Here is a 24,912-nt window from a genome sequence, read left to right as displayed (position 1 = left end):
GTGTTTTCGATGGTTATGGCAGGAAAGAAGGTATTTGTGTATTTGATAAGAGAAAGATCTGATATGTAATAGATATTTTAGATTTTCAGAGATAGGATATGTTCTGTCCCGTTTTTGTATTCCTTTCCTGATACTTAATCCTGATAATTTTGAAAATTAGACTTTAGAAGACAGAATTTGTCGATTAATTTAGTTGGCGGAATAATATGTAATAAATTAATTCAACGAGTTAATGATACAAAAGAGTGAAAGATTTAAAGATTTAGATGTACAATAGGTATGATTATAGTAATCAGACATATTTTCAATTCTTATTATATTTTCTAATTACAAACTATCCATTTAAATTATATATCTTATTTTCTACTTTTATTATAAAACGTAGAAAAAATCCTAGTATCGAACAGAGCTAATCAAAATTAAGCTTCATTAAAGCATCGTCCTCTCCAATTTTCACGAGCAACGTCGATCTGCCCCTACTGGCACGCAATAAATAACATTCCATCCCTTAAATTCAGGAAGAAGATCGACCAGCAACCTATTCGCAACTCCCTGTCTCGGCAATAACACTATGCAATTCCAGTCTAGAACCGGGTATAAGATGAACCATACGTTCCGTAAGTCCTCAAACTAGCTTCGCTCGTTACCTTTCAGTCGAGCTATTTGCTCGAGCCTCATTTCCAAACACTAACGGAAACGATTCCCCGGAATTCCATCAGCGACCGATGGACTATTTCGAAGACAACTACAGCGACGATAAAGATCGCATCGTAGCTTCTCCTACATGGTTGTCCCTGAAAGTACCCTCGACGAAGACTACGATGGAGACTAAACCCAGGGGAGGAAAAGAGCGAGGACGTATAAGGTGGAAGAGGATAGGCGGCGTAAAAACGGAGTAAATAAGGGGTATCCCGGTGTGTTCGGTGACGGTGTTATCAGATGCCGGTCATGTAAACCGATTCTAGAGATAAAAGTCCGGCGTCCACCAGACCGGCGTCGTTCAGAGACCGCGTGGACACGCTTCTGCACACGTAGACTTAGCTGCAGGTGTACAACACCGACACGTACGTCAGCCCGCGTAACACGAAATGAATGATGATTCATGCGGCACGCGAGCGATTTCACGTCGTGTTCCCGTATTCTTTGCCGAGCTAACGGCAGGAGTAAGTGGGGAATAATACGTAGTCATTTGGTCTACGTGCAACAGGGATCTAACGCTGTAGCTCAATCGATACGTCCTTGCATGTCGCGTGTACGTGAGCTTTCTAACCTTGTATAGGGTTGATTCTCTCTTTATCCTTGTTTTCTTCTTCCGTTCTTCATCCCCTTTCTCTTTCTCCTTCGTCTTGTTCTTCTTTATGCTTTCTTTTTCCATATATTTCTATCTTGATCGATCGTTCTCTTGTTTTGATAGGACGAACGTGTTCCTTTCGTGTGCTTGACAGCTTCACAATTTTCCACGAAACGATCGTTCTCCCGTTGGTCGTCACGTGAACATACCGCAACGCGGCTACGCCGATTGTAATTATTACGTTTAATACCTGACTTCTGACTCGACACGGAAGCGGTAGCCCGCCGTTACCATCACGAAGAGACGCGCATGATTGACGTCCCAACGCCATTCCCGGCTCACGTTACACCTACCAACGCGACTCGAAAGTTTCGACGCATCTTCGTGGGATTTGCGGCGAGCCGGCGAGTAATCTGTCATTCAAAGTATTTGTAGAATGGTCGGTACGTGTACTAGTCTCGTTATTGTCTACAACGCGACTCTTGCAGGGGGTGAATTGCTAAATCATTGAGCTCTGACGTTGCAAGAAAGGTACCTCTGTAATGATCGTGGCCATTTACGTTTTCCCTAGAGAATCCGAGACTCTTCGCCCTTGTTGGTTAGAAAATTTTCCATCACGAAGTTCTTTTTTCTACTTGTAACGAGTTTATGAAATTTTATTACATTTTTTTATTTATACTTTTATGTGACTTTTCTTTGAAAACGTGTAATACAGAAATTTGTATGACCTTGTGAAAAATAGTAATATGAAATCTAAAAGACGTGGAAAAATAATGTTGTAAAATATCGTCGCATTGACAAGTTAAAAGGAACTTTAAATGTTGAAGTTTTATAATTTTACAATGTACTTGAAATGTTTTGATATTATTAGGTAATTAAGATAGGTAATACATTTTAATTCCCCGAAAGCATAAAACGTCCCACTTCTTTTAATATGGTATATGGGACTGGGTGCCAGTGTATTAGTATATTGTATGATAGCTAATTTTGTTGTCGTGTCAACTACCATAGCATAATATTAATAGCGAGAATAATTACACTCGACAATTCCAAACCTTAACAACGATTTAAAGCGCCAGACTTAGTCTTGGTCTTGGTTGTTTTCAAACTATCGCGACAATTTTCATATTACTACTAATTAATTATTGCTAATAATATTGCTAATTAATTCAAACATGTAATTATTTCAGAATATTAGAATACGTTTAGTCATAATAAAATTTTCCCCGAATGATCGAATTAAAAATCTCGTAAAAACGGTGAGGAATTCGAGAATAGTTTAAAAATATGTAACAACCTCCCTATAAAATTAACAGTAAAATTAAATTTCGTTTCCTCTTCAGATTGAAATTACTGCAACATAAAAAATAAAAAAAAATTCCGCAGGTTTAAAATTATTGTTGTAGTTACTGTAATTCAATGCACAGGACCCAAAGCTCGTATTTTACTTCCAGCAAGCCCGTTCGAGCGATGCTCGACAACCAACGAGCCATCGTTTCCCCCGGAATGCCATGGACGCGTAGGGACAGATCTTAAATAATAAATTCAGACCGAAAAAGCGCGGACCTGCGGACGAATTAACAGCCGCATTTATATTTTACAGTAAAATTTTCGTAGCTAGTGGCTGGCATCACGACACGCCGCGCCGTCGCGACAGATGAGAAATTAAATGCGAGCAAACGCGTGAGCCCATTGAATTACCGTGAGTTACGGTGCGATATTAGCAGAAATATCAAAATCATTTGCTTTTGTGACACGTCGTGTGTTAATTCAGGTTAAGCATCGCGTTTGAAACGATAAAAGAATTTCATATGTGAAATAATGTTTGTCAAGGACGATGTTTGTTCGGGTCTGATGCAGATGAGCGATATGATGTTGGGTTGTGATTTGGTAGTGATGACATCGTGCAATTTGGTAGGTTTATGTTTCTAATAATACTACGAAGCGTTAACGCGAGACAGATGCAGCGAGATTACAAGTTAAAGGGCTAAGTTATGAACCAATTATATAGAAGTACATACACCTTTAGGATACCTTTCATTTTTAATAAACTTTCAATGCTTGACACGTTATAAATTTCAAATTGCATATATTTTTTTACTAGACATCATGCGATTGATATATCAGTATTTTATATGTATATTATTCACTGTATACAGTATCAAATCCAATGATTTTTTAATAGTTATTTAAATTTTTCTCATTTTAAAGCAAACATAGAAACCGTTCTAATACTTTTGGGCGAAAGGATACTTCCTCGGATTAAAAATCAGAAAACTTTTCGAATTTCCTACGAGATTGAAAATTCGAACTTAGTCTGAGTTTTTACAGTTTCAGATTACTATATGACATACGGTAGCGTCGCGTCGCTTGGCTGCATTGAACCTAAACTAACCATAAACGTTTTCATCATACCGGAAGTTGGCTGCATAGCGTTACGAAGCATCAAGTTCTTGAAATTGAGCTGGCGTGTGAAAACCGTGTAATGATACAAATAGTAGGTATTATTTAATTTAATTAGTATAAAAATAATTAACACTGAAAAAACAGCATTTCAACTGAATTTGTGCTTGCAATTAAGATACGATTAGTCGATGGTCTACCTGTGTTAATTGATTACGTGTGTTTGTTGCGCTCTTACGCCATGCCAGGGGAGTGTTTTCTCGGTTCGGAACGTTAATTCGTTTCGAAGTGAAAAATTACTCATTGAATTTCGCTTTGAATTTACATAAATTTCCATAGTAGTGGCGCAAGCCTTCGAGCGGTATATTTGCACGCGAAACGGGGTCCGGAACAAAGAGGCATCGAAATATTTACGGGCATCAATTGTACATACGCATGGCTGGAAAATGTTTTTCCTTTTTTTAGGGACATATTAAATTTATGACTCTGAAGAAATAAACCAATCTTCCAAGGTAAATTGAGAAATAGAGAAATTATACTATTAGCTGTTCACGGTCTTTGGTTTTAAATCGAAAATTATCTTCGTTTATTAAGCAAGCTATTGTTTGAAGAAAGTGACTAATTTATTTAAATGCTAGAATGTACAATAATTGTTTTTCATAACGTTATCTAAAAATAAGTATCTTGAGGCGATATGCACACGAGGAGGCACGATATCATCATTCAAAAATGATATTCTGCATAAACATAACCATCGATATTAAAACATGATTCCTTTTCTTAATTAACTATTTATATGCTCAGGAAAATCTTTAAAAGATATTTCGTATATTATCACGAACCAAGAACCTTCCTTCAATAAATTAGAAATTCATCGAATCGGATATGACCCGGAGCTACAGATCCCAATGAATCAATTGGGAATTGCATCAATCGGTATTAGTCCTAAAGCAACAATAGACCTCGACGAGCAATTTCGAACGGAGCTCTGTCGAATGAATTTAACAGACACTCGCTGTTTGTAGCTATATAATTTAGCATGCATCGAGCACTGATCGACAACAATTAGAGTGAGAGAACTCACCGGTGAGCGTAAACGAGGGCGAAGAACTCGACTACCTCTCGTTGCAAGGATCTTGTTCCTATGCCGATCTTGTTACGAGACATTAGATAGCGGGGCGATTCCACGTACGCGTAACCCGGGAACCATGACACACCCGGTTTTACCGATAATCTTTTGCCATCTTCGCGTACATGTCGTCGCATAATGTCATCACGGTGTATAGCCGACACCAGGGTAATTAATTACGAGAGCGTTGCCCGACACCGCAAGCCAATTAACGTGGCTACACCGTGGCGGGAGTGTTGGAACGCAGACGAAAACAACGTCGACGTAACGGAAAAACGTCTACGCGATAGAAAATGCCTAATGAATGGATGAAACGGCGATGGGCGACCAGTGACAATTGCGCTCACTCTAAATTGCAACCGACTGGCTGCCGTTGTGTATTGATTAATGCCGCTAAGCATCGAACCAGAAAGCGGAACAGGGGATCAATGATGTCGCCGTTTCGAATGAACTCTCTCCTTGTCCCCTATTTCGCGCTGCCAGGTGCTCTCGTTGTTTCCCGATCTGTTTAATCCGAAAAATTCGCGCTCCGTGAAAGAACTCTCAAATAATTAATATTAATTGGACGTTGCCGATTATTGGCACGGGCCGATGAACAATATTGGTAGGTACCCGGTGTATATAATCGATGTGAATCGAATTGAAAGAGAAGCGGTCTGTTGAATTTTGAAAAGATTCGATTAGTACATTGTACGTACTGCGGAAAATTCTACAATTCATCGGAACACGGTTTCACTATAATCGTAGCTTAAGATTCAGTAGTTGTCATGTTTAGTAGTAGTCATAGTAATAATCATGTTTCGTAATAATAGTAACGTAATATGACTGTCTTCACAGAACACTGTTAACAGTGGCATCAACAAGTCATCCAACGTATCTTATTAAATTATTTAGAATGATTAAAAAAATCATATTTCATGTAATAAGAAATGTTCAAGAATATGAATGGTTTAAATAATATTTACTAGAGGAAGGCGCGCAGGTCAACATTTTATAAAATATTGAATGTTATAGTGTAGTATATTTCAATATATTACGTCTCCTACCACAAAATATATATAATTCACGTGGCTAGCGATGTAAGTAGCATACAACCTATGTTAAGCAATTTTGTCGAATTTATGGAGCTACGTGGCGTCGTGTAGATGAGATCAGTTTAAAGTATCATAATTAGAAAACTTTTTAGACGCGAATACGAACAGCTTGAAAAACTAAGGAACGGTCTTTCCAGGGAATATGTAAAGTGTAAACTACTATAGGAATAGCGTACATAAGGATAGGTCGGCACAGAAGAATGACAGCAATGCGATCTATGGAACGTCACCTTTTTCAATTATAAGGAAAACCCGACAAGCATTCGACAAAAGAAATGTCGTTACAGCCTGAACAAACGGTTATGTTTAAAAGCTGAAGGAAAAGAATCATAGTTCGATAGAGAGAAGCGGGAACGCAGCCGCGTGCTTCTTATTGCTATTAACGAAGAAGGATCAAACGGGAGACGGAATCGTTTGATGTTACTATCGGATAAAGGATCAAAAAAGCCTTCCTTTGATACACCAGCGTTGCTTAATTACTGCTCGAAATAATAACTTCAGCAATTACGCGACAATAAGGAGCGTTCTTTAAGATTGCACTTAGGCTCCACGATAAATTAAATTGCGCCTGTAATCTCGTCAACGTCCACATTCCATCTCGAAGTGCAGTGGCTCAAGAAAGTATTTGGACACTCGCTGTAGGAAATTTTCGTGTACATATTTATGTGTCTTACATCATATGATACATTTTGAGGTATAATTAATATATTGATATATTATGAAAACATAAATTAAAAAAAGATAATTAGTGTAAATTATGAATGACCATTTGAAGCGTATAATAAGTGTTAAATGTAATTCCACTGAATATTGAGGCTTATTAATATAATGAATTATTGACTGTTTGAATATTATTATGATCTCCACGAAGTATATACCTGGCTAAATATCTTGTAGCTTCTATGTATATTCTAAATATTTCAGACCTTAGCAACGTAATCACGATAGTCGAATCTCAATATAATACTACTGAAGTTGTAAAATGTTTCATATAATACACATAATACATTCATAAAGTTTCTATAAATGTTCGAATTCTTTCGTGAGTAACTGCATGTACACGTGCAGCAACGAAAGAGAGAAATTCCAAAGACTGATATAAATCGTTACCATTTTTCCACCATCCTACAGCCGATCGGAAACAGTTTCTTTCGGGGCACGTTGCAGAAGATTTTCGTGAATATCTGAAGTGTCTTTTTTTCTCTCCTTGAGCAGGTTCAACTGGAAGCTCAAGAGCGGAACCAGTTCGGTTAAATAATAATTGGCCCGCTGTCAGTCGGCTCACGTGCTAAACTTTATTGGAATTGGATCCGTAATCTCGGCACATTTCCCCAGATGCAGAGAAATCGGCTCCTCCTTTTCCCTCTATCCTATTCCCAGTCAACCACTGCCACACTGTCGTTCCACGTTTTGGACCTTCCTCGTGAAGCACCGTCAAGTTACTCGAGAAAGGAATGGCAGGCTAAAGGATAGATCCTAATCCGACCTACGTTGCCGCGATATCTGCGCTATGTCTCGAAGGAACAGTTGCTTCACAAGCTCACGATAGTACGGGGAGTTGCTCGATTTCGACTCAACGTCACGTTACATGTCGTATTAACCTTCCTCTCGTACGAGATCTATTCTAGCATCGATTGTTTGGAGTCGGTTTCTTCACCAACGTAGCGTCTTATGGCGAGCTTAATGCCTACAAGATGAGATCGCTGGTATATGGTGCTGTAAGAGGATTTTTTAAGTCTTAAAAAATGGAGTTTCAAGAGTGTATTTTTCGCTTATACTAAGATGAAAGGTTGTTCAAAACCTTTCTGAGAGATTGTTTGATTTATATGTTTATACACGTTAATATAGTTTCAGTGAGTTATTGTTATTAAACTATATTTCACAAAATAGATCGTATCTCTACGTGAAGAAATATGGACATAAAATGCAACAGAGCTTTGTTTCATTAAGAGTACATGATGTTTAGAATTATATATCCGTTACAGATTGATTTCTCTATCATACAAATTAATCCCATTTTATTCAAGTGTGAATATATTTCATTCGTGTACTTCTCAAAAACACCGTTTACTTATTTGATTTTCGATTAATTCACGGTACTGTTACAAGATTTTTTATATTACAAAAACGATATGATATCAATTACTGGTATATATCAAGATTAAATACATCTGTGATTGACTAAAATCAGCAATGGTATTCCGCGATAATTCAAATCTTCACAAGCAATGTACGATATATTAAACATCATACCAAGAACATGACATATCACATTAAGAACCTTTCGCAATCGTCATTAACAATTACCGTCTTCTTCCAGACGCACGCGCTTTCACACGTGGCATTGTCAAATTTGTCGTCGCTTATGAATAAAAATCAAAGTAGACTTCGCGTTTCACCTGTCGCGTTCAGCATTCGTTCGATTAGATTCATCGTTCAGTCATGGAAAGTGTTCGTGACACACGCACGACTACACGAGTACGCACACACGGCTATCGTTGCGTGAAGGAATACATCCGACAGGTTCGTCGGCTCGGTTAATAGGGATTTGCCGGAGTAAATTGCTAGCAGCAATTACCGAATACCGACTGGGATAATCCCTTCCTAGTACGCCTTGAGCTGACCCCTCATTCGATACCTCGCTCTGACTGTACTACTTAGTTTACAGGGAAAACCACCCTCCTTGATCCCGTCCCTCGCGTGTCACGTGCACGCGCTCGCACAACGCACGTGCGCGCTTCCGTTACCAGAAGAGCGCTCTCGACTGGTTCTCGATGAAGCAGAGGTTACGATGCATCGTCATCGATTGACGAAATTGGTGGAAGCATGTCACAGAAAGTTTCGTGATATGCGAAAGTATTCAACGTTAAACGAATGTTAAAAATGTAGGTTCTTTAAGTTGGAAATTTGTTCTGATGGTTTGCGGAATGTTAAAGCTAGGCGCGATATGATTCGTGTGACGAAATGTAAAGTTATTGCTGTTACATAAAATTGAAAATTAATTTTTTAATCTGACGGTTAATTACCCTGAGCTTGTTCGCAATTAAAGATATAAATGTTACTTTTGCGCCCTGTTTAGATTGGGTTTATGAAAGTGTAATAATTATTTCATTAAGTATCATTAACATTTATATCGTTGAAATTAAATTTACTTGCGAAATACCGACTTTTCACGCGATAATCATATTATAATGAAAACGTTCTTAGAGATAATGAATAACGTGCTGGCTGTTCGTATAGTTCGTAAATGCAGTTTCTAATGTATTTTCAGAAATCTATATCGGTTCAGCAATATGTATATCTCAAAAGTATCACTTACATCGTTGTCAGAAAGGAACCATATTCTGCAAGTAGCACTTACCTGAAACAAAAGGAAATTATCTGGTCATTATCAGAGTTACAATAATCAATATGAGTAACTGTTACAACTACGGAACAGGTGTAGAAACATCAACAGGTAAATAAATAAAAGAAAACAGTACAACTGTACCATGTAATAAATATCTGCATACGCAAACATCTGCGTACTTTCTAAAGGGATCCTTGAAGAAAAGAGAGAGCAAAGGGTTGAACCCAACCCTAGTAATAACAGGGAAACCCGACACTGCCTTTCAGCGCGCTCGAGTGACACAAATCGTCGAAAGAAACAGAGGAATGTACTGCACGAACCTTAAACTTGCCTAGCTCGCATAAAGAAAGGACACGGTGACATGATCCCATAAAAAGGAATAACATACAAATAAAAGAACCTGCCTCACAAAAGAGACAAGAAACTTAATAAGACTCAAGATGAAATTTAGATATGACGGGACGACAGTCGACGAGTTTCCAGAAACTTGAATATTACCGGAAGCGGGGGATCAGGAAATCTGGTCCCCCGATATAATTTGGCGGGTTGCCGTCTGTCTAAACAAACCGCGTCCTCGAGTTTACTCAAAGTCCACGGACCACGGACGACGTCGTCGGTCGTAATTCGAACCGCGGGGGCGGCGACGTTCAATTTTCGCAAAGGAGGCCGAGCAAGTTATTCTAGCGGGCAAGATCAACCGGCTCCGCCTTGATACGTAATATACGGGAGGGCCCGTTAGAAGCAGCCAGTACCAGTGTATTTCCTGGTTGCGTAAAGCCTCCACGGAGAACCTGGTAATAAACGATGCACTGTGCACAGCTTAAACGGAGCTTTATGAAATCCCAGCCGTGATTAATAATTTTCCTCGCGTCTCACCCCTCTCCGTCATCCCTCTTCTCGCGGCACCAACTCCTTACCCCGTACCTCGTTAGACACGTATCTCTCATCCTTAAAGCTTGGCTTATGCATAGAGGTCTCCTCGGTGACTAGGCTACCTTTCTCCCTTCATTCATCCATCTTTGTTCTTATCTTGTTACTCTCGCTCTCGAGCCCGCGTCTTTGTCCCTGTTTTCGCTTCTTGTCTACGAGCGCGTTCTATCCGCGAAAGTCGACCTTGAATTATTAATTTCCACGCAAACCCGCTCTTTTCAAGTTTCCTGGTATTTTTTTCGTGTCGAATATATTCTCAAATCGAAAGACGCAAAGAATTTAGCCAGCGATAGAGTAGAGATGGTTAACAACGTAGAGTAATAATTTCAGAGAATTAGTAAGATGAATCTTTGTCGTGTGTCGTGGGACTTATTGCTGAATTGTTGAGAATTCGCAGAGTTGAACAGATTCGATTTTGACAGAGAGATAAGGGTTAGTAAGGAACGAGTTTTAGGTAATTAACGCATGTGCTTAATTAAAGGTTTTAAAAAAGAAGAAAGAGAAAATAGTCGATGCTGTAATATCTAGTCCGATGACCTTGAGTTTTACACAGTGTATTTCCAACGATCGTGAACGAGGGGCAAAACGTGGGCAAGAAAAAGACAAATGCGGCAAAGAATAGCTATCGTCATTACTACAACCCTTCACGCGTGAAACAGGATTATTCTCGTTTGCAAGCCCATTAGGGTGATGTTCCAGGGCCATGACGCATTAAACAGATAATACCCTAGACCATTCGTCTCGTAAATGCAATAACAATACAGCATGTTTTAGAACCACAGATCAATCAAGCAGAAGTGACAAGGTACGATAAAAGGAACAATTTTATCTAATGAACATATACGTGCCACTATAGATCGAGCTTGAGCTTTTACTAATAAAGAGATAACAAATGCCTGTGTGAAATTCACGCTATCATGAACATCTATAAAGAAATAGAACCTAAACCGAGTTTAGAACTTTACTATATCACAGAATATATGACAAACAAATTACATCACAGAATTATGAAATCAATCATTTGACTATTAAACAAAAATTATTCTTATCATTGTATCACTTTCTCAATTATCTCACATTTTGAAAACACTCTATTCGCAGAGTCACGAAAACGTGACCACGGTTATTCGTCACATTCTCGCATATTTTTATCGCAGTGAAACGTCAGACGCCTTTTTCTTCTTGTTCTCGTTTACAGGCCGAATCGATACCGCTAACTGTTTTAAACGCGGACATACCTGGCTGGCTGACTTCACGTGGCTGTTTTCTATGTCAACACAGCAATATTGAAGCAGGTCGTTCCCGCTGTTGCCACATACGTCAGTCACAGCTCTACTGGTGGATAATTAACCCTGCGGTTTACATTACGACACCTCTATCGTCTCGCGTCACTCTGCCGCCGTTCTTTGCTGCCGTTTTTCAGAAACCGAGGACGCTATGTACAGTGACGTTTGAAATACCTTTGCTAGTGATATGATTCCATTCCGACTCTTGGTCATGTTAATTAATTCGAGTTGTTGAGAAATTATGCCAGAACATTTGTGTAATTCGTTCGTTTGCTTTCGTGACAAAGCTTTTTGATGCTTTAGAATATACAAGAAATAATCTGTCCTTAGCTACTTTTCTTGTAGATTTGGTTTCACGTTTGGAAATAAAGATACTGTTGATTTATCTCTATGTTATATTTCTTTATTCTATTTTAGGTATCATTTTGTAAAGTATTTGAATGCGATTCGTAAAAGAGGGTAGACAAGATGGAAATTTGTAATCGAAAGTCAACAATCGACAAAATTTTCGCTTCGAATTTAGAGTATCTGATGTATAAAGTATGACAGACTTTCTTTCCTAGAACATAAGTTTGCCGAACTATACACGAAAAGAATCTTATATTCTCTTAATACTTTTACATTTCTATTCATGAAAAAAAAAAAATATATAAAGAATGTTTAATACGAAAAAATGAAAGAATAAAGAAACCTAAATTCAAGAATGCTTATCTTCATTCCCACGTGACTACATCACCGCTGACATGGTTTCAATTTAGAATCCCCAAAACTGTCTGTAGCACGATTTAATCTCGCCGAGCAGGAGATTCGAAGCACCAAAAACTCCGAAACGACGTTCAACTTTCTCCTAAATCCTTCAGCCGCCGCCTACTAATTTCCAACTCGTTCGAACACGTGCCGAACAGACGAACTGTCAGCGCGCCATGGAGAACAGTTGTCGGCCGTTCGCATCGGCCGGATGATCTGCATCTGCATCTGACTGCCGCCATTGCCGTGGCAGTTGTTGCAAAAGAAAGAAAAAAAAAAAAAAAAGAACAGGAAAAAATAGAAAAAAACCGCGGTTGCAGCGCATCGTGGAACTTTCGCTCGTATCATCGAGTCTCTGTCTCACTCGACACCACCGCTGAAGTTAGCGTACTCGCCAGGGGGTGAAAGTCTGCCAATGGCAGACGACACCGATGGCAGTGGGTAACAGCCACGCGGCGGCTCTTGCTGATGGATTGTCTCTCTTCCACGCCCCCTGATTACCCTCGTATCCTGTCTCGTTGCCTGTCGTCTCCTGGTCCGTGTCGTCCGATCGTATCCCATCGGCGAAAAAGAGAAAGAGAGAGAGAGACAGGGCGTGAAGCGATTTCTCGCAAAAATCCAACGCGAGAGCGAAAGGAGATTTTTCGTCGTTCGATCTATTCGCGATTTACTTCCTTCTCGATGGTTGAGATGGCGAATAGTTTGTTGAGTTAGCATTCCTAGGTTAGAATTTTCGTGTTAGCATTCTCACGACGATAGAGCGGGTAGGAGTTTGGAGATGGGGACAAGAGAGTGCAACGTTGGCAGCGGAAGGCAGAAGCCGAGGCGAGCCTCGAAAATTGAAACAGAATTCGCGGCGTGACGATGAAATACAAGGAGGATTCGCGGTTCCAGAGTTAAATGGAAGCTCGTAAGTTTCCACTGTCAAGAGGTTCTAGATTCGGGGGATGAGGTACGTCGTGGCAGCCAATAAGAAATCACCGTCCGAACCGGTGCCACAAATACCCTTTCTATGTCTTTTGTTGACGAATGGTAAAAATGGTACCTTGAAATAATTGACGGGGGCATTGGCAACCATATATGAATACAGGTATTGTAATTAATTCCACATTGAAACGTATGTATGTCTACGTACATAGGATACGAGCGTATATACATCCATCTACGTAGAATATTAAAAGAGCAACGGCGATATAATTGGCAGCGCGACGAAACGCGAATTTGAAACGGAGAAGGTGAGATGAACGGGCGGTTTGAAAGGGCCGTCTGATAAATTATCCACACGCAAATTGGATTGCGCCACGGGAATCTTTTCGACAGTATCGAACGCCAGGATCAACTTTTAATTAAAGCCAGGATCAAGCCGGATTTAAGATATTTATTTTATATTTCAACATTCCCTGTCGCCGATTCTATGAAACCTGTCGACGTCCTCGCCGACGTCGTCGCTAGCCCAATTTCGACCAACCCTTCGTTGCGTACCACCACCCTTTATCCCTCCCTCTCTACCTCTATGCCGATTTTCTCGTCTCTTTCTCTCCGGTTTCCACACGTATCCTTTCGTCGCAACGTACCGCACCACTCACTCATCCCCTCGACGCGCTTTATCCGCGCGGATTCAGCCCTTTACAACCTGATTCTTCAATCTCGCAAAGCAGTAAAGGCTACAGATTTTACGAGCCACCGAGATGCGCGTGCATGCTGCACACAGCCACTGTATCCGGCTGCGTCGCGGGCAGCACGCGTGATTTCACGGACGATCCTCGTTCGAACGAGGAACGTCGAGTTCCGGGGTGTCGCGCGCGTTACTACCTACAGTCTGGCAATATTCAACGACGCTGAGGAAAGTTTCCACTCCAATCTTACGGGAATGCACGTCTGCACTTGTCGCGAATATAAAGCGCGCGAGAATTTGTCGCTCGTCGCGCTCGCTTCCGCAATACCGGAGCTTCGATCGTGCGCCATGGCGGCACCATCGGATTTTGCCGTGTGGAAGTAAGGAGAACTAGAGAAAAGCAATGTCGTACCGTTAGGAATATCGATCCGGTCGTTGGTTGCAGAAATTGCAATCGGTATTGGTTATTTTAGTATCGTGACAGTGGTCGTTAGACTGTGAATGTCTATGCATTTATGTAAAATTTAGAGCCACGGTAATTTACAGAGTGCTCGTGATATGAAAAAATACGTAAAATTAGCAAGGTAAACTAATTATTATAATATTTAGTCAAACAAATCTCTGTTCAAGTTTCGTTTCTTTAATTACGTTCATGAAAATATGAATTGCCATAAACATCCGTAGTCTAGCGACTGTAATAATTTTATAAAAAGTTGTGATATCCTCTTTGTTCGATCTTACTAATCTCTTATATTTTATCCATCTGTGAAATAAAATATTACTTACAAATGCCTTTTTTCTGAAAGCTACTTACATCTCGGTTTTAATATCCAATCAGACCACGTCGAGAGAGACGAGAAACTGGATTATCCAATTTTGTCAAATTTCGAAGACGCGAAAACGCGAGCTATCCCGCGATAAGGGACGGGGCAAATCCAAACAATTTCTCAAGTTTATATCGCAAGCCGTTCCACGAAAAATATAATCGAACGTCGCGCACGAGACAGCCGAGGCTTTCCTTCAACAGGTATCCACATTCTCGTCGAATTTCGAGAGTTGACCGACCAGAAGTAAAGGCGACGCTGCCCCTCACTCTTCTCTCCTTTTGAATTCTCCACGGAGCACACACTTTCCAATCTGACTTGACGCGACTGGCGGAGAACGGAAAGAGTTAGAGACGCACGGAGAAACGGGTGTGGCGGTGCGGTACAATAAAGGAGAAGAAAGCAACGAAGAAAGAGCGAGAGAGAAGACAGGAAAGAACTCCTTATATAACGCGGCCAGATTGAAGGAATGGAACAGCCGGGACGAACGTAATGGCGGAATGGGGAATACGATTGTCGGGCCAGCGTTCCGGAAGAAAAGTGCCTTGCAAAAGTGGGCAGAGAGGATGATGTAGGGGTGGCCGGCTTCGAGGTTTCAGGTCGTGAGTTCCGGCAAGACGATAGCGTCGAGTGAAGGAGCGAGACTGTACGAGCACACAGGTATTGTGGAGAGAAAGACTTTGTCGATGACGAAGGTCTATAGTATAAAAAGGTATCGACCACACTGTGCGCCTCGATTTCTTTCTTTTTTTTTCCATTCTTTCTCATAGTTTCTAACCCCCTCCCTTACCCTTGTCCTCTTCCTTGTCGGTCGTTGATTTTCTTTTCCCTCCTTGCCTCGGTCTCCTCGTATCGAGAGGATCCCAAACGAATGGAAAATACATGTAGATGCCCGGACGTGCGATCACCCCCACGTTGAATTCTTTCTTTCGTTGAGCGCAAACAAGTTCCTCTCTTTGGTTCCCTCTCGGTTCGTTCGCCAGCTTGCTTTACCTCGTTTCCTCCTTGTCGCACGATCCCTTCAACCATAGGCTCCAGACCCTTTCCTATTCCTGGCACATATCACTTAAGGGTCAGGCACCCTCAAAATAGATCCGTTTCACGAAATAACACGCGTTGCCACGGACACCCTTCGACAATCGTGCATACCAATGTCGACTCGCGCTCGTTTGCCTCGATCAGAAACCATTGACCGCCACGATGCTTCGATAACGCGGTCGCTTTTCAAATATCCGATCGGAAAATCGTGCAGGAGAAGAAAGACAAAATGGTGAAAGGCCTTCCCCTTTCGAACGAACGCAAGTCTGCGTGATTTCGACTATGACGTGGTTAGAGTTTGTGCCCTGGTTGCACGAGATTTTTCATTAGCGCGAGCCTCGAGTTTTGTCGGCTTCATTGCATTTTAGGGTTACACGCTATACTTTGTTATATAAAATTATATCGCCACTGAGGCATCGCGGACGTCTCGATAGATGGCCGATCGAATTCAGGCTATAAGTATGGCTTCAGTTATTGGATGAGATGTAGGAAAAGTGAAAGCTGTTTCCAAAGGAGAATACGAAGTCTAGAAAATGTATGTGCTTCTATGTTGCAATTGCAAATGTTACAGTTTGTTCAATTTTATGTAGAGATAGATTTTCAGGATATCGTTATAAAGATATTTCTTGAAGCTTTCATTTATTTTGATGAACGACAGTGCCAGTGGGCTCACAAACTTTTTTTTTTTTTCTTTTTTTAACGCATTTTCTGCACAATTGAGGAAATGAAACATCTCTTTTCAAGAACGTTTAGTCCTAAGTATACACAAGACTATCGGTAATTTAAATTCTGTTACTGGATTGTACATCTGATTAACACTGAAATACACGTATACTAATACGTATGTATATCAGCTAATAGCGTTTATGAATTCTGCATATATCCTTATTTTATTTATCAGGGAAGCTATGAATTGTTTGTTAGTTTCAAATAAATTCCTCAGAATTTTAATTTAATTTACTTAATTCTTATCCGCGATGGAATTCGATAGAGCGAAATATATTTCTAATATTAAAATATATGTGCATAACCCGTATAACTACTCGCTTCAACATGATACGTATATCTCACACAGTTAATTCGCTAATCCTGACGGTATGCAGATCACGATAGGGGGGAACAGCAACAGGAGGAGGCGACGCGACGGTGTCGGCGCGTCATCGGTGGGCGACCGCAAGTAGATACGGTCGAGCGGTAGTCAGACGGACGGGTGAGCGCGGTCGGCGTTAATCCGTCGCAAAGTCCGCGATGAATAAAAAAGGCAGACGGTCGCTTATGACAAATAAGCTCTGATTTAATTTTCACTCGACCGGGTTTCGCTCGGGCTGCCTGCCTCGAACTCGTTGCTGCAGATTAGCCTTAATGTCGTCGCGGAAGGGGAAAAAAGAAGCGAGAGAAAGAAGAGAAAAACGATGGATAGTAAGGGATGAAGAGGATCCAAGTGGAAAAACAAAGAGAACGACGAAGGTCGTGCGACAAAAAAAGAGAGAAAATAGGAAGAAACGAAGAGAAAGAGAGGAGAAAGAGAGGGAAATAGAGCGGAAATAAGAATAAAGAGACAAGAAGACGAGAAGAGAGGGGAAGAGCGAGAAAGAGAGAAAGAGAGAGAGAGTGGATGGGGCATAGTTATTAATTAATCCTGGCTCTCCTCTAGATGCCCGGCACGGCAGCCGCAAAATAAAGCTCCCAACATAAAGAGCTTTACTTCCTGCGGGCATGAAACAATTATCGCCATCCACCGTGAGTACAAAGAAGAAGCAGAAGAAAAAGGGACGAGGCAGAGGAGAGAAGTTGGGGTAGCAGCATGATTATACGCGGAGTCCGGCTTCGCGATCAAAGGGATCCCGGACCAGCGTGGTCGTCGCTAATCGCAAGCTTTTACGTAATAGCCATCCCACCGTCGTCCCCGGAAACCACTGTCGATCGGTTTTGTCTAGTTTTTACAGGGGTGACGAGCGTTACCGTCGAAAAGATAAATTTAAGACTCTTTTGTAAAACTCTTTCCTCTCGTCTCTCATCTTATCCTCTCTGTAGTACTGTTACACGTTCAGCTTGCTGATGATTAAGGATTCTAAAACTACGTAAACGGCAACGTATTCCTACGGGTTTTCTCCTCCATTAAATACGCTGGATTTAGTTTCGTTGTTTTGGGAAGTATTTTGATTAATCGCTTAATTTAATTTTCTACTTAATGTTGATATTTTGTGACTTATCTTGACAGTGAGTCAAGTTTTGTTTTCTATTGTATCTTTCATAGTTGCTTTATTTTTGCGTGAGATTGATAATTTAAAAATCAGAACAGGAGAAAGAAGAAAAGAATTTTGAAATAGTTTCACTAGTTCTAAAGAGTTCTAAATATAGCGTTTCACAATTCTTCTGTCTTTTTAATTTTATACATTAACTTATTATTATCTTCTTTTCGAGGGAAATCTATTAATATATGTTATAAAAGTATCAAATAATTATCTTTATGTTTCTAAAAGGTATACTATAATTACGATAGACTAAATCTTGTAGCGGGGTTACAACAAGCAATGGATACGTTTTGGCGCCATCTAAACTCACAGCGATGTATTTTTCCGTACTACCCCTAGATCGATTAATCTTCCTTTCCAACAGATGGCGTTGTTAAAAGCGAGCTCTAGCGGCCACTAACGGGCAAGTAGGGATGGCGAAAACTAACCGACGGTAAGCGATTTTACCGACGCTTTATCCATTAGGTTTTCACTGGGATTAACCAACCCCAACTATGCCTGGCATGTTGTAATCTCTTTCTACTTATCCAATCGTACTCCATTGTATCAACGCTTCTGTACAATATATATGTATGTCTGTTACCAAACCGTAATAGATTACCAAACCTTTACCTGCTGTTTCATTTGCTATTATTTTAAATTATCGAATACATATACTTTGGTATTTAAATTCCATCGTATATGAAGCCATCTTATTTATATAAAATATTTATTCTCTGATATTGATCAATTGATTACAGGCACTCGTAAAACACATGTCGATTTTGTGTATACGATTTCGATTTGAGGGCAATTTCGAGAAGGGAAACGGAAGAGTCATATCTTTCGGCTCCGAAATAGGACACGCGTCCGCTAAACCATCCCCCGAGAGAACTATTGCAATCTGCGACGTGACCCTCTAAAAACGACATTTTCCCAGAACACTTTAATAAATCCATTTCATATTGTACTCTCCAGATTTAAAATATCCGTAGAATCTGTTTCTCTCATGTGACTTGAGAGAATATCATACGAGATATTTGAAATATCAGATACATTTTAGATTTCAGATTGTATTTTCGTTACAACACGGCGGCGTATATCTCAGATATACGCAATGTCCAATTCTAGAAATTCAATTTAGAACGAAGAAGTTGAAAAATGATACTGTTTCAAGATATTTCATGCTTAAAAGTAGGATTAAACGACGGTATTTAATTCAACGGATAGCAATGAAATTCATTTCGTTACGTTACCGATAATGAATATTTTAATCCGTCAAGTACCAAATTTCAAAAATATCTAACTTTTAAGCTATAAAAACTTCAAACCTTCTAATATTCAAAAACTTGAATTTCTACAAAATTCACTGCTCGGAATGTCCGAATTTTAAAAGCTTCAAAAACTCTGAAAAATTCAAAAGTTAGGCTTATCCAATCTTGCGTTCAGTCATTGCTGTTAATTTCAGAAACGTTAAGTTCAAATTTGCTTTTAACTACTTCATCACGTAATAATCTTCATCGCGTGCAGAGGCAAGCATACAACGTCATCGAAACAGCAGCAGATCGTTCTGTAGCAACAAACGAATCCTACGTTGTCCATCATCGTCGAAGGAGAGCTCGAACAATCGTTTATTTCTCGATCTCCCAACGCAATTTCCGTTCCCATAATTACACGTACGTGACAGAGTGCCAGGAAACAATTAAGGCTATTTATATTCGCGAAGCGCAAACGGCGAACACGTAAAGAATGACAGTTAAATCCAGGTTGAAATCCGAGCGAAACCAGGCGTACCGGATATATCCGGTATACATAGACGTGGTTCACAGCCGAGGCGCAACTGTGGAGGAACAACGTTAATCAGGCCGAGTAAACACCTGCCGCTGATTGTGCCACGTATATGGGAAATACACGGCAGCACACAAAGCATCAGGAATCTACGAGGGTGAGCCATCGATCGCCCAAAAGCTCGCGTTATTCGGCCAGGAGGAAAGTGCTCGTTCAAGACCGCAAACCCAGCCCAGAGACCCTAGCGTGGACAACGAATCACGCACTAGGGGTGAATTCAACCCCGTGAATTCAGGTAAAATCGATGCCACGTTACCTTAGCCCGTCACTGGTTTTCAATTGTTACTCGTACTCGTCAAAACGGTCAAACAAGGAGCTTTAAAAGCGGTGGCTGTTCAAGAAAATTGTTTCATTGTTTGCATTAAATTTGTTGCTCGGTATTTTCTGTTATTTTCATGTTTCTTCTAGTTTCGAATTTTTGCGTACACAGGCTGGTGAAAATATTCGAGCATTCGTAGACACTTTTCATTGGCGTAAAACATTTTGAAATTTCATTAACACTGTTACGAGATCTAACTATCATGATTATAATCGTAAAGTTTGCAACAAAAAATCTGAAAATATATATAGAAATTGTAAGATATTTAATATATTTCGCAGACATTGCCAAAGTATTTAAATGACCAATTATCCATTACAGTAAGAAATCTGAATATTTAGTGGGATTATATTTAACATATGAAATGAAGTTAATTGACTTAATAGTACGAAGATGAAATATAGAAGATATGATAAAAAGTCGTTTCTTGGGAAAATAAGGTTACGTACATGTTCCTACTGTAACGGCTGTAAGTGTATAGTTGTATTTAAGTGACAGAATTATGAAATTTAGAAACAGTACTGAGTTTATCTGTGGTGAAATTTTCGTGGAATCGGTCCGGTATTTCACGAGTGAACTAAATCCTTTCAACAGCTTGTTTAAACGGCAAATCTTCTATCTTTCACGGGGTGTATAAGTATGTTTAACGTTAATGAAAGTTAGAACAGAGATTCGTTGGTTTAACCCATAGTATGTTACGGAAACTTCGTACAGTTTCTGAAAGCGAATTAAAACTAACTGAAACCTAACAGAGAGAACATCGAAAGAATCAGTATTTTCCTTTCAAAGATATACAGGAGAAAATCTTCTTTTAGATATGTTTATTCGTGTCTGAAGTTCCGTTAAAGGGAAAACTTGCTTAAATTCAATTCGAAACATTTCAAAGCAAATCCTCCTGTAATTCTATGAGAAGTACCGGGCGGATCCGGTGCGTCGATTCATCTCGAACAAACTGGCAAGACCTCGCCTTGCAAGTGTTCGTTAATATCGAATATTTTCCTAAATAAACAGCTTTCGTAAATTTAATTGCAGATACTTTATGCTCGACCTTTGAGCGATTCTTAGAAAGAAATCGAGAGAGATCTCTCCTCCAGCGCGGTCTTAATAAATTGTGAAGTCTCCTTCAATGGTATTTACTTTTCCACTAATCCCTCCAACGTTGTCACTCCTTAAGAGATCCAGAGAAATCTCTTAAATACTTTAAATGGCTGCAAAGAGCGCCGGAATAAGGAAGTTATCGGCTTAAGGCGAGATGCTTGCGAACGACAGCGAACGGACGAATAAAACCGATAAAATTGACCACACCGCTGCCATTCGATTTCGTCGATTGCTTTTTTTCCCCCACGTCACCCCCGCGACATCTGCCGCAGTTTGTTTTTCTTCGTGAATTTCAATTCCAACATTTCGGCGTTCAACTTTCGAAATACACGCGTTCGAATGTTCGTCGCAACACAAACGTTTAAACTTTACAAACGATATTCCAGCTAAAATACAAATTGCGTGATCGGTCACTTGAAAAGTCAGTAGTGCGTTATTCTCCTTTTTTTTAAATAGTTTTTATCTCCTTCCTTTCTCTGTCTTGTTTTCTTAGTTGTTTTTTAACTCTTTTCTTTGATAACCATTTGGTTGTAAAATATCGACAGTGTGGGAATACAAAGGTGCACTTTGCGCGCGAAAAAAGAAAAGGAGAAATTTGAAAAAGGAACTTCTATCCGGAATAGTGCTGCTTCATTTTGAGATGAAAGATGCGCCAGACAATGGGCAGCTAGCAAGCTACTATACATATACTGGCCGGGTCATTTGAATCAGTACCTTTGTTGTGTATATATTGAGAAAATAAAGAGGAAGACTTATGATTTATGATCATAGGACAATGATTAAACTTTATTATACATTACTATCTTATTTTTATATTAATTGAGTGTAAATCAAACGTATTTATTTCAGTGTATTTAAAAAAAAATGAAGGACATTTTCAGAAAAATATACAAAGCATATTTTTTAAATTTCGCATAGAACATATACATATTCAACACTTACACCACTTCTGTTCTACAAAATATCGAACCGTTCACCACCAGTCACTCACACTGGTGGCAAAAATATAGCAAAAAAAAAAAAAAAAAAAAAAAAATAACAAAAAAGAAAATTTAGACGCAGTTGACAAGTTTTGAACAGAATTAAAAGCACAGGTTTCAAATGTCAGTTAAATATAACTCAGCTTGTTTTTTCCTAAAAACATACGCTAGAATTGTTTGTATAATGCTAGAAGCTAGAAATTTTGAACAACGATTGTCAATAAGAATAATATTAATCTTTTTTAAACGAAATGAAAATCTACAGAGTTAGAATGAATGTGGATATTGGAATTGGAAAGATATTCGGTCGTACAGATTAAAGATTCGATTGCATAGATATTCGAATGCAGGTTGTATAATCGATCGTAGGGTGGATCGAAAACCGATAGAAAGGATGGAGAATAGCAGTTAGGAAAGTCTACGTGGAAAGCTCGGTAATGAACTAACAGATGTAGAAATTAGGAAATTTCGTATAATGGTTTATTGAACCACGTCGAGAATAACGTTTTTATCGGTTGATGGTGAGTAGGCGCAGCTGGATGACAGTCCCCCGTTAATCCTCTATATATGGCTTCTTCAGGTCGATATTACAAATTCTCACAATGTATCTTTTGAATAAAACGAAACGTATTAACATATCAAACTTGTATACAGAACAATCTTTTTCGCGTGAACATTTTGTTGTGCTTTTAAAGAAATAAGGATTTATTTCATACATTTAGTATCTGTACGTTTATTTATGTTATCGTGGTATAAAATGGAATGACGAATAAATACGTTTTATACGAGGAAACGAATCACGCAGGTTTGATTGTGCTTATTTTTATGTATAGTAAGAAGTATTATCGATAAATTGTCGATTACGGCAGCAGGAGATATTTTACACCAGATGCTAGATACATAGTTGCTTGTCTGACTACTGCGATCTTATTCTACTTTCACGTTCATCCCATTACTCTTTTAGTCCATTTAGAATTTACCGATTTCTTTTATATTTTGATAAAAGGATGTCTAACGTTTCGTACATTTTTGTACTTCAAATTTCTCATAAATACACAAACCATCATAATTTAATAATCATTCAGATACTACGCGATACATTTATCTTCTTCGTAGTTGAATTCCACTTATTTCTTTTAAATTTCCATCTACTATCGCCCAGTTACTTTCAATTAGTTGATTAATTTCTTCCACGTATCCGCGTTCAATCCCGTTTCGATAATACTCACACAAATGTATCGGTCGTTACTTTTTTGCATGCGCCTAATAGCAAAGCCTTTCTTCAGGAGTACAGACCACGTCCGAATAAAATTGTTTCCGTGGAATTTTCAGCGAGACCGGTCTCGTCAAATAATGCGGTCGTCCGGAGGATTTGCGTTTGAGTTTCACGAGAGGCGCGACAAGAGACGGAGAAAGAGGCGGCCAGGTACAGTGCCAGCCTTGGTTGTTTTTCACTCTCGCATTTCCATACCGTCTGCAGGAGGCCTGTATGGAAATTCGACGTGGCGGGCACGCCTTCCGCGTACCAATATTGAGTTCGAACGAATACTGATGGGCGCATGCATTATCCTTCGGGAATGGATAAACGGGGATACAAGGAACGCGACGAGGACGCTAACGCGAGACTGTCTGCGCGTGATCTACAACGAATTAGAGTCACCTGTCTGTCGAGATTCGAGGACGACCGAAGTGTTGTCGTTACTTCGATGTGGTGACTCGTTGAGTAGAAACATCGTGAGAGAACAAATAGGTCATAAAACTTTGTTCTCAAACTTGAATAAAATAACATCGTCGTTTATTAGAAGAACAATGAAAATTCGTTAATTCCGTGATACTTGCAAGAATTAATTTAAAAAATGAACTATTTTCTAGGTTCGGAGTATTATTCATTTACGTAATAAAATTATGCTATTTAACGAGAAAAATGTCAGAAGACAAAAACCTTTTTAATTTTCTTTTTATACTAAAATATATGTATATAAATAATATTTTAAAATTACATCGAACAGTTTACTGTAGTCTCAGGTTAGGGTGAAAGATGAATCATTGAAGATAAATTTCATGAATGAAAAAGTGTTTCATTTTACTGTAAAAGTCTTTCTTAAATCGTGTATCAATAACACGACTGTTTTAAACATTTCTAAAATGTGTAGAATTACAAAAGAATCGAATTTGAACAAAGAGAGAGTCCTTAATAAAATCTTTAGAATTTGGAAATAGGAAAATCTGGCCGTGTACTTTTCTAATAAAAACTGCAGAAATTACTTATAGTTAGAAGAAACAAACGATCCATTATAAATTTATTTCCCCTTATGTTCGAAATTATTTCTTACGAGTTTCTTTCGTCGATTCGCGATAAACGTCCACGCGTTGCAAGACGAATACAGCTGTTTTTATCGATGGCATAGAGCGACGATGAGAATAAATTGTTACACGCTTTTCAACGACAAGAAAAATCTATTGACACTTGTGTATCGTTTATCTACTTTTTCGACGATGAAGCGAAGGAGATGAGAGAGAATAGAAATTTTCGACGTAAATTGTGATCGCTGCCATTCACGTTTACTCACGGCTCATTGTTTTTCATTTCTCTTTTTTTTTTTTTGCTTTTTGATTTAATCGAAAACTGCATAGCAGTAAACATCGAGAGGACGAGGAAGTTAATTTCTCGTTTGCACGAGGAAAAAATGAAACATAAAATAAAACCGCTGTCTCTCTTCGAAGCTA

The 24,912-nt window shown here is 39.3% G+C and overlaps 1 protein-coding gene and 1 long non-coding RNA gene across 4 annotated transcripts in view; one reads left to right on the top strand and one right to left on the bottom strand.

The window, feature by feature from the left end:
- LOC125385336 overlaps positions 1-11,867 on the top strand; it is a 34,047-nt gene extending 22,180 nt beyond the window's left edge. The window contains exon 2 of the long non-coding RNA XR_007224452.1: positions 11,395-11,867. This is a non-coding gene — a long non-coding RNA (uncharacterized LOC125385336). The remainder of the gene's footprint in view (positions 1-11,394) is intronic.
- Positions 1-24,912, bottom strand: part of LOC100645674 (semaphorin-2A) — a 557,658-nt gene that overhangs the window by 365,408 nt on the left and 167,338 nt on the right. The window lies entirely within an intron of this gene.

This window comes from Bombus terrestris, chromosome 6, assembly GCF_910591885.1.
Source record: "Bombus terrestris chromosome 6, iyBomTerr1.2, whole genome shotgun sequence".
Classification (NCBI taxonomy): Eukaryota; Metazoa; Arthropoda; class Insecta; order Hymenoptera; family Apidae; genus Bombus; species Bombus terrestris.
The sequence above is the reverse complement of the archived record's forward strand: the minus strand, read 5'-3'. Positions and strand labels throughout refer to the sequence as shown.